Here is a 20516-nt window from a genome sequence, read left to right as displayed (position 1 = left end):
ATAAGTACATATGGTATGGGAATCTGTTTCAACAATCTCAGTGACAGAATAATTTATAACAGCAGAAAGTGAGAATTGTATGGATGAAATTTGGGGATGAGAAGATGGTGTGACATTATTTAGGAGAGTGAATTAATGAATGTACAGAATGACTATTAGATAGTATATTAGTATAATATTTTGAATTTCTGTTCTTCTAGTGCTAATAAATTATTCAAGTGTCTATTACTAATTTGATTGCAATTATTTCTCTATCACAGTGTTTATTTTCCACAAAAATGATTTTTTGTTAGGCACATTTACGTATATATTTGAAAGTAGCTAATAGATTGGATTTTCAGGCAAATGTCTTTTATGCACTACAGTAACAGTAGCAGAGGCCCCCTAGAGATAAGTTTTAGATCTTTAAATACTTGAAAAATAAATATTTTGTCTTGCTTTGGAAAATGTCTTTGAAATATAGTGTCATTCTTTCATAATTGTTGGACTGGTACATGCCTATAAAGATGAAGAAACATTTTAAGTTATCAGAAAACTGGTAATGCACATTCTGCTAATGTCATTCCAGTAAATGAAATAAATATAATTTTAAATATTCAGCCAAAGCATTACTTGCCAGTTTTGAGGTGTTCTGCCAGCGATATTTAGAAGACTCAGTTTTAGTATTACAGGCAAGAAAACATAGATGAACAAAAATGAAGATGTTACGAAGTTAAAACTACTCAAACACTCATTTTAACTCATAAATGTTAATCTAACATCTTTATCACTGTGGCATAAGGTAAAGGGATAATTCCATGGAGATTTCTTCCACATACTTGAGGAAAATTCAATTTATATTATATTTTCATCGCTTTGCATTGTTAACCTTTAAAGGTAATTTTCATCATCTTAAATGATAAGACAATAGGTTGAAAATGGTTGTTCATGTTGACAGACTCCCAACATTTATAGCTGGAAGGGATTTAGAAAATTGTTCAATTCATGCTTGTAAGTTTAAAGAGAAGGAAAGAGAAAACTGTACTTCTCACTGTTATATGGCTAATTGGTAAATAGGAAATAAAGAGAAACCCTCAGAATTTACACAGTCAGCAAACACGTTTGTCTCTTCTCCTATCCATCAATCCCATGGCTTTCAACTCTTGTTGCAGAAAAAATGATATGCTGGTTCTCACCACAGGCCTCAGCAAACCTTGCAGTTTTTACTCATGCTGCTATTAGATAGCAGCCACTGTGTGAACAAGCCTGGGCTACTCTGCTGATGGATGAAAAACCTTGCGCAGGAAAACAAAGATACCTCAATCAGTGGACACCCAGCATCTGGAGATGTGCTTGAAGTAATTTTGGACCAATCAATACCCAGCTGATATAAATGACCATGGCACACAAACAAGTCCTGCTGAAATCAGGTGAGGCCTGCCCAGATCAGAAATGGTCAGCAAAAGGTTCACCTAAATAAATGGACTTTTATTTCTTTGTTTGTTTGTTTTAGGAACTTAGCTTTGTGATGTTTTTCCTTGCATAGATAGAAATTTGATAAGAAACATGAACATGATTTCAATTCTTGTTGGACAAAATTAGCCTAAAGCAAAAGTGAAAATAATATCTCTTCTGTTGACATTCGTATCACAAGAGAAGTTTGGTATGAAATATTTGCTTGAGATACAGTTAAATGCCATCCTAGATTTCCACAATTAGAAAAAATAAGCTTTAAACATTTAGGAGATGGTAGAGAAATCCAAGAGCTGAAGTAGCTCCAAGAGCTAGATCATTACTCTGGCAATGCAGATATTTATAAGAACTTTCTACTTAATATTTTGAGAACATACACAGTTTGACAGCTGATCAAATGATATCTAAGTTAGTGCTTAATATTTAGAATTTAAGAATTTTGCTCTCTGAATTTGTAGATTTTTTCTACAAATTTTAAATCGGTTTTGAAACTTCTCAAACACAGGCTTTACAATGATTATATGGATACTTTAAATATGCGTATGGTTAAGCTAACTAAGATATCAGTTTTTGGTGGTTCAAAGTGTCTTATTTGCATTTTTTAATTAAAATAAAGTATAAAATGCTGATTAGGAGAAAAATTTAAAAATTGGGAGAAACAATATTTTTCAACAAATCTAAAGTACCAAAATTTATTGCCAGCAAAAGTTCTCTGTGAGAAATGTTAAAGGATAGTTCAGGCAGAAACAATATGATATCAAAGGGGAAAATGGATTTGCACAAAATTTTTAAATGTTGGAAATAAATTAAGTCAATATTTCTTGTTTTTAATTGCTCTAAAATACAGCCACATTCTACAGCAAGAATAGTAGCAATGTATTATATGTTTACAGAATACGTAAAAGTAAAAATATGATATTAATAGAGTAAGGGATTGGAGGGAAGAATTGAAAATGGAGTCTTGCAAGATACTTCCCCCCAAAGAAGGTAGAAAAATAAATAGAAATTGAGATGGTTCAAACAGCAAACAACTAACAATATTGTAAATTTTAATCAAATCACATGAATAATTTTGTATGTATATGGCTTAAAGAAGGGATTACATGTCAAAATGAAAGAGCAAGATTCTCCAGCAGAAACCCCTTTTAATAAAAATATAAATATTTAAAGAGAAAAATGATGGAAAAGAATTACCCTCTAAAAATGATCATAACAAAAATGGAGTAGATCTATTAATATCATGAAAAGTATATTTAAGTAAAAGGAATATCATGAAGGATAAGGAACAATATAAAATAATTGTGTCAATTCTTCAAGAAAAAATAACGATCCTAAAAGTATGTGCCTGATAACAAGGCCCAAAAACATACGAAGGAAAACCGATAGGAAAAAAAAAAGAGAAAAGTAGACCAAGGCACAACTATAATCAATAAAAGTAGAAAGAAAATCAGAAAGGCTATAGAAGACATGAAAAATATTATGAATGAATTAGACCTATATAATATTTGTTAAATACACGATTCTAACTCAGGAGAGGAATGACATTATTTTAAGAGCACATGGAATATTCCAACAGATATATTCTTGCTCATAAATAAAACTTTAACACTTTTAAATGTTATAATTAAGGATGCAAAAATTATCAAACTATGTGAGATACAGTAAGAGCAGTGCTTAGAGGGAAATTTTTACCGTTAAGTGCTTATATTTGGAAAAAGTCTGAATCAATGATCAAAGATGCACCTTTAAAAACAGAGAAAGGAAAGCAATTTTTTCCAAAAGCAAGCAGAAGAAAGGGAATGGCAATTGTGCTGGTTTGAAAGGATGTCTGTCCCCTAGAAAAGCCATGCTTTAATCTAACCCCCAATTCATGAAGGCAGAATAATCCTTATTCAATACTGTATGTTTGAAACTGAAATCAGATCATCTCCCTGGAGATGTAATTTAATCAAAGTGGTTGCTGAAATGGATTAGGTGACGACATGTCTCCACCCATTTGGGTGGGTCTTGATAAGTTTCTGGAGTCCTATAAAAAATGAAACATTTTGGAGAATGAAGGAGAGATTCAGAGAGAGCAGAGCAGAATGACATAGCCACGAGAAGCAGAGAGCCCACCAGCCAGTGACCTTTGGAGATGAAGAAGGAAAACACCTCCCGGAGAGCTTCATGAAACTGGAAGCCAGGAGAGAAAGCTAGTTGATGATGCCATATTTGCCATGTGCCCTTCCAGCCAAGAGAGAAGCCCTGACTGTATTTGCCATGTGCCTTCTCACTTGAGAGAGAAACCCTGAACTTCACTGGCCTTCTTGAACCAAGATATCTTTCCCCAGATGCCTTAGATTGGACATTTCTATAGACTTGTTTTAATTGGGACATTTTGTCAGCCTTAGAACTGTAAATTAGAAACATATTAAATTCCCTTTTTAAAATCCATTCCATTTCTGGTATATGGCATTCCAGCAGCTAGCAAACTAGAACAGCAATAATAACAGAAATAAATGAAGTCATGGGTAGAACATAAATTGCAACAATAAGGAATTCAATAGATAATGTTTCCGCAGACACTACAGACAATTTAAAATAAAAAGGGGACACTACAAAAAAATCTATACCCCAAAATTGACAACTTAGTATAAATGAAAACATCTTTGAAAGAAGAACTCTTTCAAAGTTTATTTAAGAAATATTAAATAGCCTGAATAATCTTTTATCTATTAAGACAAGTAAATGCATAGTTAGAAACCTTCCAGTAGAGAAAACTCCAAAGCCAGATGTCTTCACAGGTGAATTCTTCAAATCATTCAAAATAGAAATATCAATTCTGCACAAATTCTTCCAAAAGAGCAAAAAGTGAAGAAACAACCTATAAATCATTTTATGAGGCAAGCATTGCCCCGATGTCAAACTGGGAAAAGATATTATAAGAAAAATAGAATAGAAGAATAATCCTCATAGTCTGAGATACGAAATTCAACACAATTCTAGCAAGCAAAATGTAAAAATATATGAGAAGGACAACATACTATGACCAAGGGGGAATTTATGCTGAGAATACAAAATGGTTTTTACATTCAAATGTCAAGCAATGTAATTCATCATATAAACAAAATTAGAAGAAAAAAAACATTTTCACGTCAATGGGAATAGAAGTAGCATTTGACAAAATTCAAAATCCATCTATAGTAATTTTTAGAGTACTCTTACAAAACTAGAACTACAGGGAATTAACTCATCCTAATGAAGATGTTTATAATAAGCCTACAGCTAACATCATGTTTATGAGAGAAAACTACATTATTTCAACTAAGATAGAGAATAAGAGAAAAATGGTTTTTCTTAACACTCCTATTCAACAATGTGCTGGAAGTTTTATATAAGCAAGAAATAAGACATGTTCTAATAACACAAGACAACCAGATTTTTTTTCTATTACAGGTTTGAAGATTAAGAAATAAAACTATTCCTCTTTTCAGACAAAATGATTGTCTGTATAAAACACTCCCCAAATAATTTGAAAAATATAACCAATATATGGATTTAGTAATTTCTCAAATATAAAGTAAAAATACAAAAGTTCTTATATTTCCATAGCAATGAAGAATGGAAATTCAAATTTTTAAGAGGTAACATTATGAATAACCTAGAAACATGAAATACTTAAGCTTAAACACAACAAAATATTTTGAATATTTGTATATTTAAAACCACAGAACAGTTATGAAAAAATCAAAGAACTAAATAAAATGGAAAGATATATGTTTTTGTGTGTGTGTGTGTATTAGTAGACTCAGTATTTTTAAGATGCCTTTCTCTCCCAAGTGATCTGTTAAGTCAATACAGTTACAATAAAAATCTGAGCAGCAGTACTTCTTTTTCTAGAAATCGACAAGCTCATTAAGACATTTATATGAAAAGGTAAAATAACTGCACTAGCCAAGACAATTTGGAAACAGAAAAACAAGTTTGACAGACTCAAAATACCTGATATCAAGCCTTACTTAATGCTGTAATAATCAAGGCAGTGGTTTTGGAAATATGAAAGACAGAAAATGATTGAACAAAACAGTCCAAATATGAATTCATGCATATGTTGCCAATTGGTTTCATTAAAAGATGCAAAGGCAATTCAACAAAGAAATAATAATATTTTCAACAAATTGTGCTAGAATAATTGGACATCAATATCCAAAATAAATAAATAAATAAATAAATTTTGATCCATACCACTCTATGCAAATATAAATTCAAGCATAAATTCTATGCTCAATATAAATTCAAGACTTTATTATGAAAGCAAAAGCTATAAAACTAAAATAAAAATCATAGGAGAAAAATATTTGAAGTTTGGGGCAAAAATTTCTTATATTGCAATCACCAATGTACAATCGATAAAAGAAGATTGTGAATTTCTAATTTATCAAAATTAAGAATTTATGCTCTTTTGAACTCACTGTGAAAAGAATGCAAATATAAGACACAGACTGTGAGTATGTATTTTGAAATCACATATTTGCTAAAGAACTTATAACTCTCAAAATCAACATATTAAAACAAGAAACAATAAAAATGCCAAATTATTTGAGTAGATACTTAACGCAGATAAATGGATGGCAAGTAATCACAGGGAACTATGCTTGACATGTTTAATCATTAGGGAAATAAAAATTAGAACTATGATGGGATATCACTATACAACTTTTAGAATGATTGCAATCAAGAAAATTGACAAACCAAGTGTTGTCGAGATTTGGAGAAACAGAAACCTTTGGACATTTTTGGTAGGAAAACAAAATAGTTCTTGCTACTTTAGAAAGTACTTAGAAATTTCTTATAACATTATACATACATCTTCCAAACAATCCTCTGACCAGACTATTAGATAGTTACCCAAGAGGAAAGAAAAGAAAATAGTTTTACATAAAACCTGAACATGAATGTTCATGGCGGCTTTATTAATTGTAGCCAAAATTTAGAAACACCAAACTTGACTGAGATACAATTCACATTCATTAAAACTAAGTGATTTAAAGTGTACAATTCAGTGGGTTTGGTGTAATCACTGATGTGTGTGACCACCAACCTGATTTAATTTTAAAATTTTTCATCATTCTATAAAGAAGCATCATACCATTTGCAATCCTCCTCTTTCACCACAAACAGAATCTGGAAAACACTCATGTGTTGTCTGTCTCTCTAAATTTGCTTACTCTGGACATTTTGATTAAATTGAAATAATGTGTTGTGCTGGTTTGAAAGGATGTATGTCCCCTAGAAAAGCCAGGTTTCAATCAAAATCCCATTTTGTAAAGGCAGAATAATCCCTATTCAATACTGTATGTTGGAAGCTGTAATCAGATTATCTCCCTGGAGATGTGATTTAATCAAGAGTGGTTGTTAAACTGGATTAGATGATGATATGTCTTCACCCATTTGAGTGGGTCTTTATAAGTTTCTGGAGTCCTATAAAAAAGGCAGCATTTTGGAGAATGAAGGAGATTCTGAAAGAGCAGAATGGCATAGTCACAAGAAGCAGAGAGTCCATCAGCCAGCAACATTTGGAGATGAAGAAGGAAAATGCCTCCCAGGGAGCTTCATGAAAGGAAGCCAGGAGAAGAATCTAGCAGATGAGGCCATGTTCGCCATGTGCCCTTCCAGATGAGAGAGGAACACTGACCGTGTTCACCATGTGCCTTTCCAGATGAGAGAGAAAATCTCACTGTGTGCACCATGTGCCCTTCCACTTGAAAGGGAAACCCTAAACTTCATCAGCCTTCTTGAACCAACATATCTTTTACTGGATGCCTTAGATTGGACATTTCTATAGACTTGTTTTAATTGGGACATTTTCTTAGCCTTAGAACTGTAAACTAGCAACTTATTAAATTCCTTTTTTTAAAAGCCATTCTGTCTCTGGCATATTGCATTCCACCAGCTAGCAAAGTAGAACATGGGATAAGTGTTTTCTTTTTTGGCTGTCTTCTTTTCACTTAGAAAAATATTTCCAAGGTTTATCTATATGGTACCATGTCTTGGTATTTCATACCTTTGCATTGTTGATGAATATTCCATTGTACATATGTACCATATTTTATTTCTCATTCATAAGCTAATGGCCATTTGCTTTGTGTTTGGTTTTACACTGGCTATTTTGAATAATGCTGCTAGGGACATCATGTATATGTTTTCATGTGTGTTCATTTATTTTTGGTATGTTCATATGTGTGGAATTGCTGGGACAGGATATATTCTTTCTGTTTACCTGTTTGAGGAACTACCAAACTATATGCCTAAGCAGCTGCACCAATTTACATTACCACCTGCAATGTAAGAGGATACCCTTTTCCTCACATCTTCACTAGTATTTGATATTGACTTTTCTATAAGTAGTATCTTGTGTTTTTCCTCTCCTGTTCATGAATGTATATTCTCTTAAGGGAAGTTTTTATTCTAATTATTAGATCATTTTTAATTGGGTTACCTACCTTTGATTATAAAAAAGATATACCTAATGAAGGTATTGAAGATGTACTTCTATGTTTTCTTCTAAGAGGAAGAGCTGTTTTTATCATTATATTTATCTCTGTGTTGCATTTTTGTCAATTTTTATATTTGGCATTAGGCAGCAGATCCAAATTAATTATTTTGCATGTGATTATCCATCTGTATCAGCAACATATGCTGAAAGCACTATTATTTCATTATTGAACTACCTTGGCATCCTGGTCAAAAATCAGTTAACTAAATGTAAGAGTTAATTCTGGATGCTCACTTCTAATCCATTAATCTGTATGTCTATAGTTGGGCCAATTTCACAATGTCTCAATTAGTGAAGCTTTGTAATAAGTTTTTAGATTTTGTCATATTTTTTCTACATCTATAGAGAAAATACATATGTTTTGTTCTTTATTATATTAATATGGTGTTCTACACTGATTTATTTTTCAAATAGTTAACTAGCCTAGCATCCTTGAAATAAATATTACTTTTTCATCTTTATACATTATAAGCCCATCATACTGATTTATAATTATTGTTGCATGAAGTTTTTTTTTTTTAATCAGACCTCAGGATTAAAAATGTTACAAAATATATTTATAACATCTTTTCAATATTTGTGTAGCTACCTTAAGCAGCTCTCTTTACTTCTTCATGTACATTTATGTTACTGCTTAGTGATTTTTCATCTCAGCCTGAAGGGCTCCCCTTAGTGGTTCTTAATGAACAAGACTTCTATATTATTTCTATCTATTTTTAATTACCACGTCAATGCCATACAATTAAGGGAGAACAATTTTGGAGGGATATTTTACTGGAATAATTCCTGGCTGGAAATCTTTCAACACATTAAAGATACCATTTCCTTGTCTTTTGCGCTTCATGATTTCTGATGAGAAATCAACTGTTAATCTTATTGATGATTGCTTATATGTAGTTAGTCATTTTAGCCTTGTTAGCTTTGATTTTTCTTTTTTTTTTTTTTTGTCTTTGAATTTTGGCAGCTTTACTAAGTATATCTTGGTGTGGATATTTTTCATCAAATTCAAGAGTTTTCTGATGCTCTTTCTTCAGATTGTTTTCTGCTTCATTCTCTTTCTTCTCTCCTCTTTGCATATGTTGTAGGCATTATTGCAACCCATAAAACTCTGAGTCTGTATAATTTTCTTCATTCTTCATTCATCCTGTTCATTGAACTGGATAATGTCTGTGGTTCTATTTTCAAGTTCACTGATTCTTTCTTCTTCCAGCTCAAATCTGTTTTTAATTTTTCACTTTACTTATTTTACTTTTCAAACCCAGAATGAATTTCCATCTGGTTCTTTGTTACTAATGCTATCTCTTTATTGATGTTATATAATTGGTGTGACATAGTTATCACACTTTGTTTAAATCATTTAACCACAATTCCCTTTAGCTCTTTAAATGTATTTATAATAGCTGATTGAATGCCTTTAACTACTAAGTCCAATATTTGGTACCATTCAATGACATTTTATGTTGACTCATTGTGTCTCAAATCTTTGGTATACCTTCCTATTTCTTTGTCATGCAATTTTTTGTTGAAATTATTTTTTTAGATAATATATTGTAACAACTCTGATAAGTGATCTTTCACTCCCGCAGGTTGTGTTGTTATTACTTATTTTCTGTAATTTTTTGTTGTTGTTATTATTTTAACTGTTTCTGCTTCTTATTTGTTTAGTAACTTTCTTGGACTTATTTTGCAGGTTTTATTTTCCTTGAAGCTACTGGCAACTAATTTCATGCTAGCTATTATTATTATTATTTTAGTTCTTACTATTATTTTATGTTTAAATTCCTCAGAGTCAACTATGGGTCAGTCTGATCTAGCAGTTAGCCAGTGATAGCTCAGAACATTTCCTTAAATGCTTTGCCAGTTGTCTTTTACCCTTTATCCAAGGATCTATGTGTGAAGACACACCTCCAACTTTCAGGTAATATTCAAAATATTATCGCTTCTTGCTTACACACTGTCTTAAGGGCAGCCAGGACTGAATGACTGTTTTCTCCTCTTTCTCACATCTTTCTGGGCACGGACACAGCAATGTGTATGTCAGTAGCTTTCTAAAGTCTCAGGAACATGTTGGAGATTTTCAAAGTTCCATATCATTTTCTAGTTTTGAAGTCTTCATTTTATGTTTTTTGCCACACTTTCATTTGACCTAACTGACATCATAGCCTTGGGTAGCTGTAATGCCTTCAGGGATTTCCATTATTTGGGGTAATAGGAATAGGGCTTTTTCATTTTATTTTATTTTTCTATTTTTTCTATTTTTGCTGAGCTGATCTCTGAGACAAAAGTAGCCACAATATCCTGGTAAGGATGACATGTTTTCATACCTATCTTGCCAGCATGCTGTGGAGGCAAGGAAGATTAACTAATTTCATTTTAAAACACTAAAGACTCTGCTATTTAATGGAGATCCAATAGTTTCACTTGAACAAACAATTTTCCTTTTTCATGTGGTTTTGGCCAATTTCCAGAATTCTGAAATCCCTGATTTTAATTGTTTTGCAAGTTTATTTGTGTGGAAGATTGGGTTTACTGAGGTCTCCATTTTATAATTCCAGACTTAATAATTAGAGAAGTTTGAATTTCCAAGTTCTAAAATTTCTGGCTTCTCATATATTGGTTCATTAAGAAATGAGTTTGAAAGCTTTTCAACCTCCCCCAAAACATCCCCCACCCCAAGAGCCTGGTGATGGAGTTCCTCTCAGACACAAGCTCCAGGATTTAATCAAAGAACTTCCTCCACTTCTAGGTTAAGTTCATCATCTTTTCTGCCGAACAGAATTGCATTTTTATTATCAATTAGTGACTACTATGTGTTTTAATTCTTCTCTTACCTAGTCACAGTGTTAATTGTGATTATTCACTTACTGATCCATAATGCTGTAGCTGACAATTGGGCAGTTTGCTAGTCTTTTGTTTCATAAGCTATCACAGCATGAGCAAAAAAATCTGGACTTAAAAGAATAGGTGGATATGCATGATCTGGAGACCCTGAACTTTATCCAGAAAAGATAAAGTCATCTGGGAAGTGATTGCTTAGATGGAACTATGTTTCAACCTCCCTTCCTCCCTGCACTCCACCATCCTCTCTCCCCCTTACTATTTTTGTGACCATGTTACTAGCAATTACCAATGGAATGCAAGCAGAAATTACATGTGTTACTTCTAGTTCAAGCTGTTAAAAAATAGGATTACTTCATCCAGATTCCACATCACTGCATTTTTTATGATTTTTCTGAAACCCTAAGTTTTTGTGTGTGTGTGTGTGATATCAAACGGAAGAAATTTGTGTTTCTGAATCTTTTCATGGCAGAGAGATGCCACAGAAATCAACAGCCACCTAAGGCTATTATAACAGTGAGACAAACTTCTACTCTGCTTGCGCCATTAGGTTTTGTGGTATTTTTGTTAGGAAATGTAGACTGCTATAACTAACAATGTCTTTAATCAATGCTTTACAATATTCCCTCACAGCATCATATTCAGAAATCTCTGAATTATATGTATGTTTAGATATCATAGTGTTTTATAAGTAGTAACCATACTATGTTTATCACAGGACAAATAAACACAAACTTGAATGCACACACATTCACTCAGGTAAATAAGCATTTAAGAAAATGTATATGTCTGCTTCCGTTCAACCAGAAGACAGCATGACGTGATCCAGGATGCCTTTCCCCTACAGAATCATTCAACAGCTAGCAAAATCTGACAAAGTCATGGCTCTAGTTTGCTAGCTGCTGGAATGCAATATACCAGAAATGGAATGGCTTTTTAAAAAGGGGAATTTAATAAGTTGCAAGTTTACAGTTTGAAGGACAATCAAAGTCTATAGAAATGTCCAATCTAAGGCATCCAGGGAAAGATACCTTGGTTCAGGAAGGCTGATGAAGTTCAGGGTTTCTTTCGTGTCTGGAAGGGCATGTGGCAAATTCTGCTAGCCTTCTCGTCCAGCCTTCTGCTGTATGAAGCTCCCCAGGAGGCATTTTCCTTCTTCTCCAAAGGTTGCTGGCTGGTGGACTCTGCTTCTCATGGCTATGTTTTTCTGAAGCTTTCTCCAAAATGCTTCCTCTATTAAAGGATTTCGATAAAGTAATCAAGACCCACCTGGAATGGGTGGAATCACATATACATCTAATCTAAAGATTACACCCACAATTAAGCATGTCACATTTCCATGGAGATAATCTAATTAAAGTTTCCAAAATACAGTACTGAATAGGGATTAGGAGAAATGGCTGCCTTTACAAAATGGTATTAGGATTAAAACACAGCTTTTCTAGGGTACATAAATTCTTTCAAACCAGGAAACTCACAAACCAGTTAAAAGTTTGCATTAGCCAGGCAGGTGCTGAATCAAGGAGATATAGCTTTGAAAATAACAGAAGTTCATGGCACACTTGCTGGTCCATCATCTATACCTTCCCACCATGGTGTGGCACTGGCCTGTGGCCTCATTTTAGACCCCAGCCCTGTCCTACAGGGGGCAAAATAATCCTGTGAACATACTGAATTGCCTGTAATACGTGTGCCAGCCTATCAGGAGGCACTGAGAGATAAACCATGAAACTCTTCCCTGGCTTGCCCTGATGAAAATCTGCTTACAGAAAGCTAAAGCAGTGTAGGAAGCACTTAAGTCAAAGCAACCTGGGGCATAGGATTGCCTGCCTTAAGTCATACACAAGAGCACCCATGAGGGGGAGAAAATTCATTTCATATTGAATAGAAGGGAATTCAAATTCTTGTAAAAAGGAAAACCCTAAAAACAAAAGCAAGTGCAAGAAGCTGGTTCAGAAAAGTAGAGTTCCCTGCACTTCACATTCACTTCACCTTGAGCTGATGTTCTTGCTAGGAAGGGTAAACTCTGATGGAGAGCCACAGCCAAAATAGAGCTAATTTGCAGACTGTTAAAGATGATTTTTAAATAAGTAATGTAAGAATCTCAATAAAGAAACAGAAATTTTAAAAAGTAACCAAACAGAAGTACCAGTGTTAAGACCACAATTACTGAAATTAAAATGAAAAATTTCCAGGAGGGTTTCAACAGCAGATTGGAGCTAGGAGAAGAAAGAATCAGTGAAATTGATGACAAGACAATTGAAGTGACTCAGGTTGAGGAGCAGAAAGAATAAAAGGCAGAGCTTCAGTTACCTGTGGGAACCCGCAAAGTTTGCTAATGCAAACTTTTAACTGGTTTGTGAGTTAGCTGGTTTGAAAGAATTTATGTACCTTAAAAAAGCTGTGTTTTAATCCTCCCACATTATGGGAGTCCCAAAAGGAGAAAAAAAAGAGAAACAAGTATAAGGAATATTTGAAGAAATAATGGCAATGAACCTCCAAAATTTAATGAAATACATGAATCTGCATAATCAAGAATTCCATCAAATCCCAAACAGAATAAAATCAAAGAACACCTTAAACAGACACATGGTAATCAAACTTGTCAAATGCTAAGGACAAGAAAGACATATGGAAAACTCTAAGAGAAAGGCAACATGTCATATATAAAGGAGTTGCAATAAGATTAGGTGTCAGTTTCTCATGAGAAACCATGAAGGCAAAGAAATAGTGGGACTCAATACTTAAACTGCTAAAAGAAAAAATTGCTAGCAGTGAGTACTATATCCAGCCAGACTGTCCTTCACAAATGATGGTAAGATGAAGACATTCCCAGATAAACCAAAGTTGAAGATATTTGTCTCTTAATACGCATGACCTACAAAAAATGTTGAAGGCAATTCTTGAGATTGAAAGGCAAGGAGATTATACAGTGGATCAAAGTGGCATAAAGAGATAAAGCCCCTGGTAAAGTTAACCACACAAGTAATAATAAATGTCAGTACTATTGTACTGTAAATATTGGACCTAAATCCACTTTTTACTTCTTAAAGTTTAATACATGCAAATAAATTAAAATGAATGCTAAATTTATTATTTTGGACATATAATGTATAAATCTAGAATTTGTAACAAGTACAACAAGGTGAGAGACAGAAGGAGTGTCAGGAAAATGTACTACTAAAGCTAATTGGCATCAAATCAAATGAAAAATTGTTATATGCAATGGTAATCACAGAGAAAAAAATATATACTGAAAGAAATGAGAAGGGACACAAAATGTTACATATACAAATGACAAAAAAATGAAAACATATGAAAAGTTGCTCAGCATCATTGGCCATTAGGGAAATCTAAATCAAAACATCAATTTGTACCATTTCATATCACTAAAATAGCTGCTGTTTTACAAAAACAGAAAATAAGAAGCAGTAGAGGGAATATGGAGAAATAGGATAATTTTGTGCATTATTGATAGGAAAGCGAATTAATGTAGCTGCTATGGAAACAATTTCACCGTTCCTCAGAATCTAAGTATAGAATTGCCCTATGACCAGGTGGTCCCATAACTAGGAGTGTACCCAACAGAATAGAAAGCAGGGATTCAAACAGAAATTTGCATACCATGTTCATAATGCCATTACTCAAAATTGTCAAAGGAAAGAAGCAACCCAAGTGTACATAAATGAATGAATAGATAAATGAAAATGCTTCATACATACAATGAATTACTTTTCAGCCTTCAAAAGAAATGAAGTTCTGATACATGTGATAATGTGGTTGAGCCTTGAAGATATCATATAGAATGAAATAAGTCAGTCACAAAAGTACAAATGGTGTATGATCTCACTGATGTGAAACAATTAATATAAGCAAATTCATAGATTCAGAAACTAGAATACAGGTTGTCAGGGGCCAAAATGGAGCTAGGGAATGCAGATCTAATCCTTAATCAGTACAGAGTTTCTGGTTGGGGTGATAGAATAGTTTTAGTAATTGATGGTGGTATGGTAGCACAACATTATGAATGTAATTAATAGCACTGAAATGTGTATTTAAATGTGGTTTAAAGGTAAAATTATAGGTTATATATATGTATTACTTCAGTTCTTTTTTTTAAATGCAGGACTGTACAAAACAATGAGCACTAATATAAAGTATAATTAATATTTTAATTATAATAACATTGCTTTTTCAATGTTAGCAATGTTAATATTGTATTACACTTAATTTTATACTTAACGTGTTAACCTAATATTTTAAATTATATTAACAATAGGGAAAACTGTACAGGGATTATATAGGAACTCTATAATCTACATGCTTTTTCTGTAAAACTAAAACTTCTCCAATTATATATATATATTGCATATATATATGCAACGTAACTGTAGTATTTAAAGCCAAATTTAACCAACTGATGTCATTTCTATAGGACAATAGACAAAAAGATCAGCACTGGCTTTGTTTTTATATAATTAAAAGTTGTACAATAGAGTATTTCACTTTCGAGTTTAATTTGAAATGCTCAACGCTGAAATCTCCATTGCCTCTCTCAGGGGCAGATAGTGAGGGAGGTATGGGTATGAATGTAAAAAATGGAAATGTATTGAAAATTGTGTAGATAAAAAGACTGTTTACAATTTTAGCTGTTTGCTGTTCCACTAAAACAAAATACCTTTGGATAGGATCAGCAAAATTCACACCAGCATTGGGGGCCTCTGAAAATAATTTTTCTGCTTTTGTAGGCATATATACAGCTTTCCATTCACGCATAGAAAATATTTTTAAAAAGTGGTTAGATAAAAAGAAGTCACCGTTATGTTGTCATATTTCAGCAAAGTATTTAAATAGTAAACTGCACAGTTCATCATTTGTGTAAATATTATTGTAACCATATTCTTTTCTCAATATTGCTTTTGAAAGTCTCACCTTAATTATTTGCTGAGCTACTGCATTTTATTGTTCATATTTCATAAACATTTATATATATATATTTTTTTTCTCTCTGAGTTAGTTCTTTGATTTACTCTGTGCAGAGGATACATAGAAAGACTGTTTTTCACAAAGAGTTTTATTATTGCAAGACTAGCTACTTCCATTTAATACTCATATCAATTTTTATTTGTCAATCTCTGTTCCCATATATTGTTCTACTATATACATGAATGAACCTATCACTTTACAAAACATCAGAATCTCCTGGGAAATTTCATACATTTATTGAAGAGTAGGCAAACCTACGCCAACTTACCTTTCTGATTTATCCTTTTCTAATAAAATTTAAAAATACGCATTTGCATGAATAGTGACATGCATGTGAATGTACCTTCTGGTCTGTTTTATAATTTTGGAAAGTATGGAAATTTTGAAGGCAAGACATTGCATTGGGTAATAGGAATAGAGGTAAAGAGGCCAATAGTGTAGGGACTTAAGATTATGTGGAAGAAGTTCTGCTGTGTTTAATATTTGCTCTAACTATAGATGACAGAAGCTTCAAGTCCTCCAGTGTCCTTGCTTGTTTCATCTCCTATCTTTGGGCTTACATATGCAACCCTCTTCATAGAGAGTCTGTTTCTTGTAACCCATTCAATTATAACCTACTAAATCATATTTTTGCAGTAGTAAGATATGGAAGACAAAGATCATTTTTATAATATGTTGATTAAATGTCTGTCTTTTAGTGTATTTCTGTCTCTAGGCTATGAACTTCCCAAGTGGTTTGCCAATAGCATATTTTATCTTCCCTTTGTCCCCTATTTAGTTCTCTAGCTGCAGACTTTCCCATCTATTTTCTTGAAGTCCTGAATCCTGGAGACTATATGTTTTTTTCTCCACACTTAGGTGAGACAGGAAATATAGAGGTGGCTGTGTGTGTGTGTGTGTGTGTGTGTGTGCACGTGTGTGTTTGTGGAGGCAATTCCCTTTCCTTAGCTGGGATAAGGTTTCAGAATTGATCTCTGGTATAGGCCTTATCCCTGAGAAGTTTGCCTTTATCATAGAGAAAGTTTTGGGTGTATGCCACAAAGAATATCTACCCATGACTCTGCCACAGGATACAAAGGGATGTTTCTTCATTCTTCATCAAGAAAACCTGATGTGAAAATGTGAGTGTCTCCCTAAGACTTAGGCTCCCAAAAGACCTAAGTCCTGAAACAATTCGTCAAAGTTACCATGTAAAATTATCACTTATTAAAATCGCCAAATTTACCATTAATGAATCATAACAATACTAGCAGTTTATGGCTCCAGGGGCTTAAGTTCCTGGTACACAGATCTTGTCTGCTACATCTGTCTTGATTTACCTTTCTCCCTGGGTTTCAGAGTGGCAGTGTGCTCTAATCTCATGAAAAATCATTGATTTTTAGTTTGCCCAGCTTTCTTTTGCTACAGGGGTGATGGCCTCTAAGCTCTTTACCTTTGTGATCTAAAACCAATAGTTAATACTGGCATTCTAATAGTTTGTAGAATACGTCACTATCTCCAAAATTATTGTTTGCCTGGTGTGCCTTTGCCTTATCTCTTGGAGTGACAACTCAAACTTGTATGTCACTACAATATAGCAGTCCCCTTGTTTTTCTGTATAAAGTAACTTCTTCAGATGTTTTAGGTGAAGAAGTTATTACGGAAATAATCTGTAATATTTCATTTTTTTTTTTACCTTTTCCTTTAGAACTAATATTTTTGAGGAGAAGGAACATCCCTAGACCTCATTTGTGCTTGTATTTTCAATATCTAACAAAATGTGGTAATCAATATTTTATGAATAAAAGAGTTTCATATTACAAGCAAATATCAACATATTTTATAGGATAATTTACAATAATTATTACAATATTGAATGAGCTGTTAGGTCTATGTTTTCATATATCTTACAGATGATTTTTCAGTACAATTATGCTTATTTTCATGATATTGTTCAGGAAACTTTGATAAAACACTAGAAATTAATTCATAACCAAATTATTTTTTGTAAAAAAAATTTCAAATATTTTTCTAGCCTCTTATGATATTTACTATGATCTTTCTATACCTAGCACTTATAAAACAAAAATGGTCTTACTAAATTATAAATGTCTCATATTCCTCCTAATATCCCATCTTAATATCTATTGTGTGGACTAAGTATTCTCCATTCATTACATTTATCTCCTGATTTACAAGTTGATTATCAGTGTATTAAGTGATAGATACTTTGCATGTATTTGTTTTGTCTTTAATCACCCATGATGTAACTTGAATTAGCAACTGTCTAGATTTTCAGGTTTGCCTAAATATTAGCTAAAATTGACATTAAAATCATAACATATCATAACAAACTAAAGAAACATTTTTATATAATTGTCTATTATAAAGCACAGTACAATTGTATTAACACAGCTCCTAGCAAACTCACAATGGTCATGCTGAATGAATGAGAAATGCAAATAGGGTCTTTAAAGTGTGTTGAGAATTTATGGTTGTTATTGCAACATATTCTAACTTAGTCTAATTGACACAACAGGGTTCCAATGGGAAGTCATAATTTACCTTACATATCGAATTTGTAATATACCAGCAGACAAATTATTTTATTTTTATAAATATTCCTGGGATAGTTGCTTTATCAGAAACCACACAAAAACCTTAAAATAATTTTACGTATTTGAGACACTGCCATAAACAGTAAATAGCCTTAATCATAAGAAGGCATCATGGTTAAAGAACATATCAAAGTATGTCCAGGAATTTGCAGCAATTTCACAGAGGTTTAATGGAACTTTGAGGACAACTGTACCTGAATGACATTAACTATATTACCTCCTATGCAATTTCCTTCTCACCAGTTTTCTGGATATAACTTTTTTTTTCTTTTTCAATGAAATTCACTCTGAAGGACTGCGTAGCTGAGTAGTCAATTTCCTTCTGGATATTATACTTTTTTTTAAACTCATTTTGAGTGAAATCATAAGGACCTTCATCTCAAGTGCATGGTGATTATTGTTGTTTTTACAAAAAAAAAAAAAAGTAAAGTAACAATTCCCACAGTTCTAATCTACATTATGAAAATCAGAATAAAATAATGCAGCAATGGAATGTGGGTTATCTTGTACTTAGAAAACAGCCTCTCTATAATAGCCTGTAGGTGTTAGGCAGTCAAACACTGGAATCATGATTAATTGCTAGCCAACTAGCAACGGGAACCCCAGATGCATTTCAACACAGATTTCAGCGCAGCATGATATAAAAATTGAAAGCTCTCTCTCTTTTTTTTTTCTTTTTTACTGGTGTATCTATTAAAATAACTTATTATGACTGTCTAAAAGCATTAAATAGCTTTAAGGATACAAAAACAAGTTATAATCCCATTAATGGAACATTTGTGTATTTCAAATCTTTATCCTGGTAAATGAACTCTGTTATTTGCCTGCTATTTCAAGGAAATAGTGTGAAAAGGAGGAGCAAAATAAAGAATATAAAAATCTTAATTATGCATTACTCTGGGTCCAAAACCCAAGTAGAAATAAAAGCCCCTCCTCTATAGAGGAATCTCCCAATAGATTTACTTCAGGCATAAAAATAACAGAATTACTCTGCAACTGGGCCACCACTGTAATGCACCCTATAAGAAAATGTGTATAGGGCTTCTAATTAGTATGGAAATTTCAATTCCTTAGTTTGGACATGGGGTAAGAGAGAATGTATATATCTCATATCACAGGAATAACTTTCAACATGAAAAAGATGAAATTTTTTCACAGTCAAGGCCTTCTACAAAGTTGATGGAAACAAACTAAAATGCCTGGAATTCTATTTCAGTGTGCCCAGATGTGGTCAAATCAATTTTTCTACGAGGAAGCCTTTTGGATATTAGACTTTGTGACCAGGACTCTTTATTAGCCCATAGGAAATGGTTCTCTGTTTCTGTATCTAATATAATAAAATTGTTGAACAAGAGTCATCACCACCAGAATTCTTGTATCTCTGAATTAATTACTTGACCATAAGCCTTGACTAAACATTGATCCTGACACCTTTACTTTGTAGCCTAACCTGAATTTAATACTACCTCAAGCTTACAATTCTAAGATTTCGAACACTGTCTAAAGTTCACATGGACAAGTTAAGGGAAGAAAATTGCTAAGATTTTAGGAATATTCTCTTCATAAATAATGGAAAATGTGACAACAATACTGACTTAAGAATTTTTAAAGAGTAAAATTGGAAACAATTTAACTTGTTTTCCCAATTTAATCCTTAATAGGAAATTGTTTTTTTAATACAAAAACTGTATTTATACAAATCATGGATAATGTGTAGCAATATAAATAATTTTTAGTAAAATGCATCTATTTGCCTGAATGCACCAAAGAACTTGTTCTAGGCTGAGATCCTTCCTATACAGTTGCCATGTCACAATCCAATTTTATCCTAAAAAGTTGGGCCTTATAATTTAATACTAATATTCTATAGTATAGTCCTGAATAGCTTGGCATTTGTCTTTCTATAATTTGCTTTTATGTCAATAAAAGATTTTACTATCTAGATAATGAAGATTTTGTAATATTTGTATTGATAATCAGAGGAATATCATGTGTATCAAATAAGGAAGGAAAAACTAAAACTGGAATGCATCATTCTTTGCTTCTCAGATACAAAATAATAGTTTAGATTGCCATTCACTGCAGAAACAAAGAATAAGTATTTAAAG

The 20516-nt window shown here is 32.7% G+C and overlaps 1 long non-coding RNA gene across 1 annotated transcript in view; it reads left to right on the top strand.

The window, feature by feature from the left end:
- Window positions 1-1278: 1278 nt before the first annotated feature.
- LOC143678927 (uncharacterized) overlaps window positions 1279-20516 on the top strand; it is a 42966-nt gene continuing 23728 nt past the window's right edge. The window contains exon 1 of the long non-coding RNA XR_013173480.1: window positions 1279-1409. This is a non-coding gene — a long non-coding RNA (uncharacterized LOC143678927). The remainder of the gene's footprint in view (window positions 1410-20516) is intronic.

Source organism: Tamandua tetradactyla, chromosome 4, assembly GCF_023851605.1.
Source record: "Tamandua tetradactyla isolate mTamTet1 chromosome 4, mTamTet1.pri, whole genome shotgun sequence".
Classification (NCBI taxonomy): Eukaryota; Metazoa; Chordata; class Mammalia; order Pilosa; family Myrmecophagidae; genus Tamandua; species Tamandua tetradactyla.
Note: the sequence above shows the minus strand (reverse complement) of the source record. Positions and strands in the feature narration are given on the sequence as shown.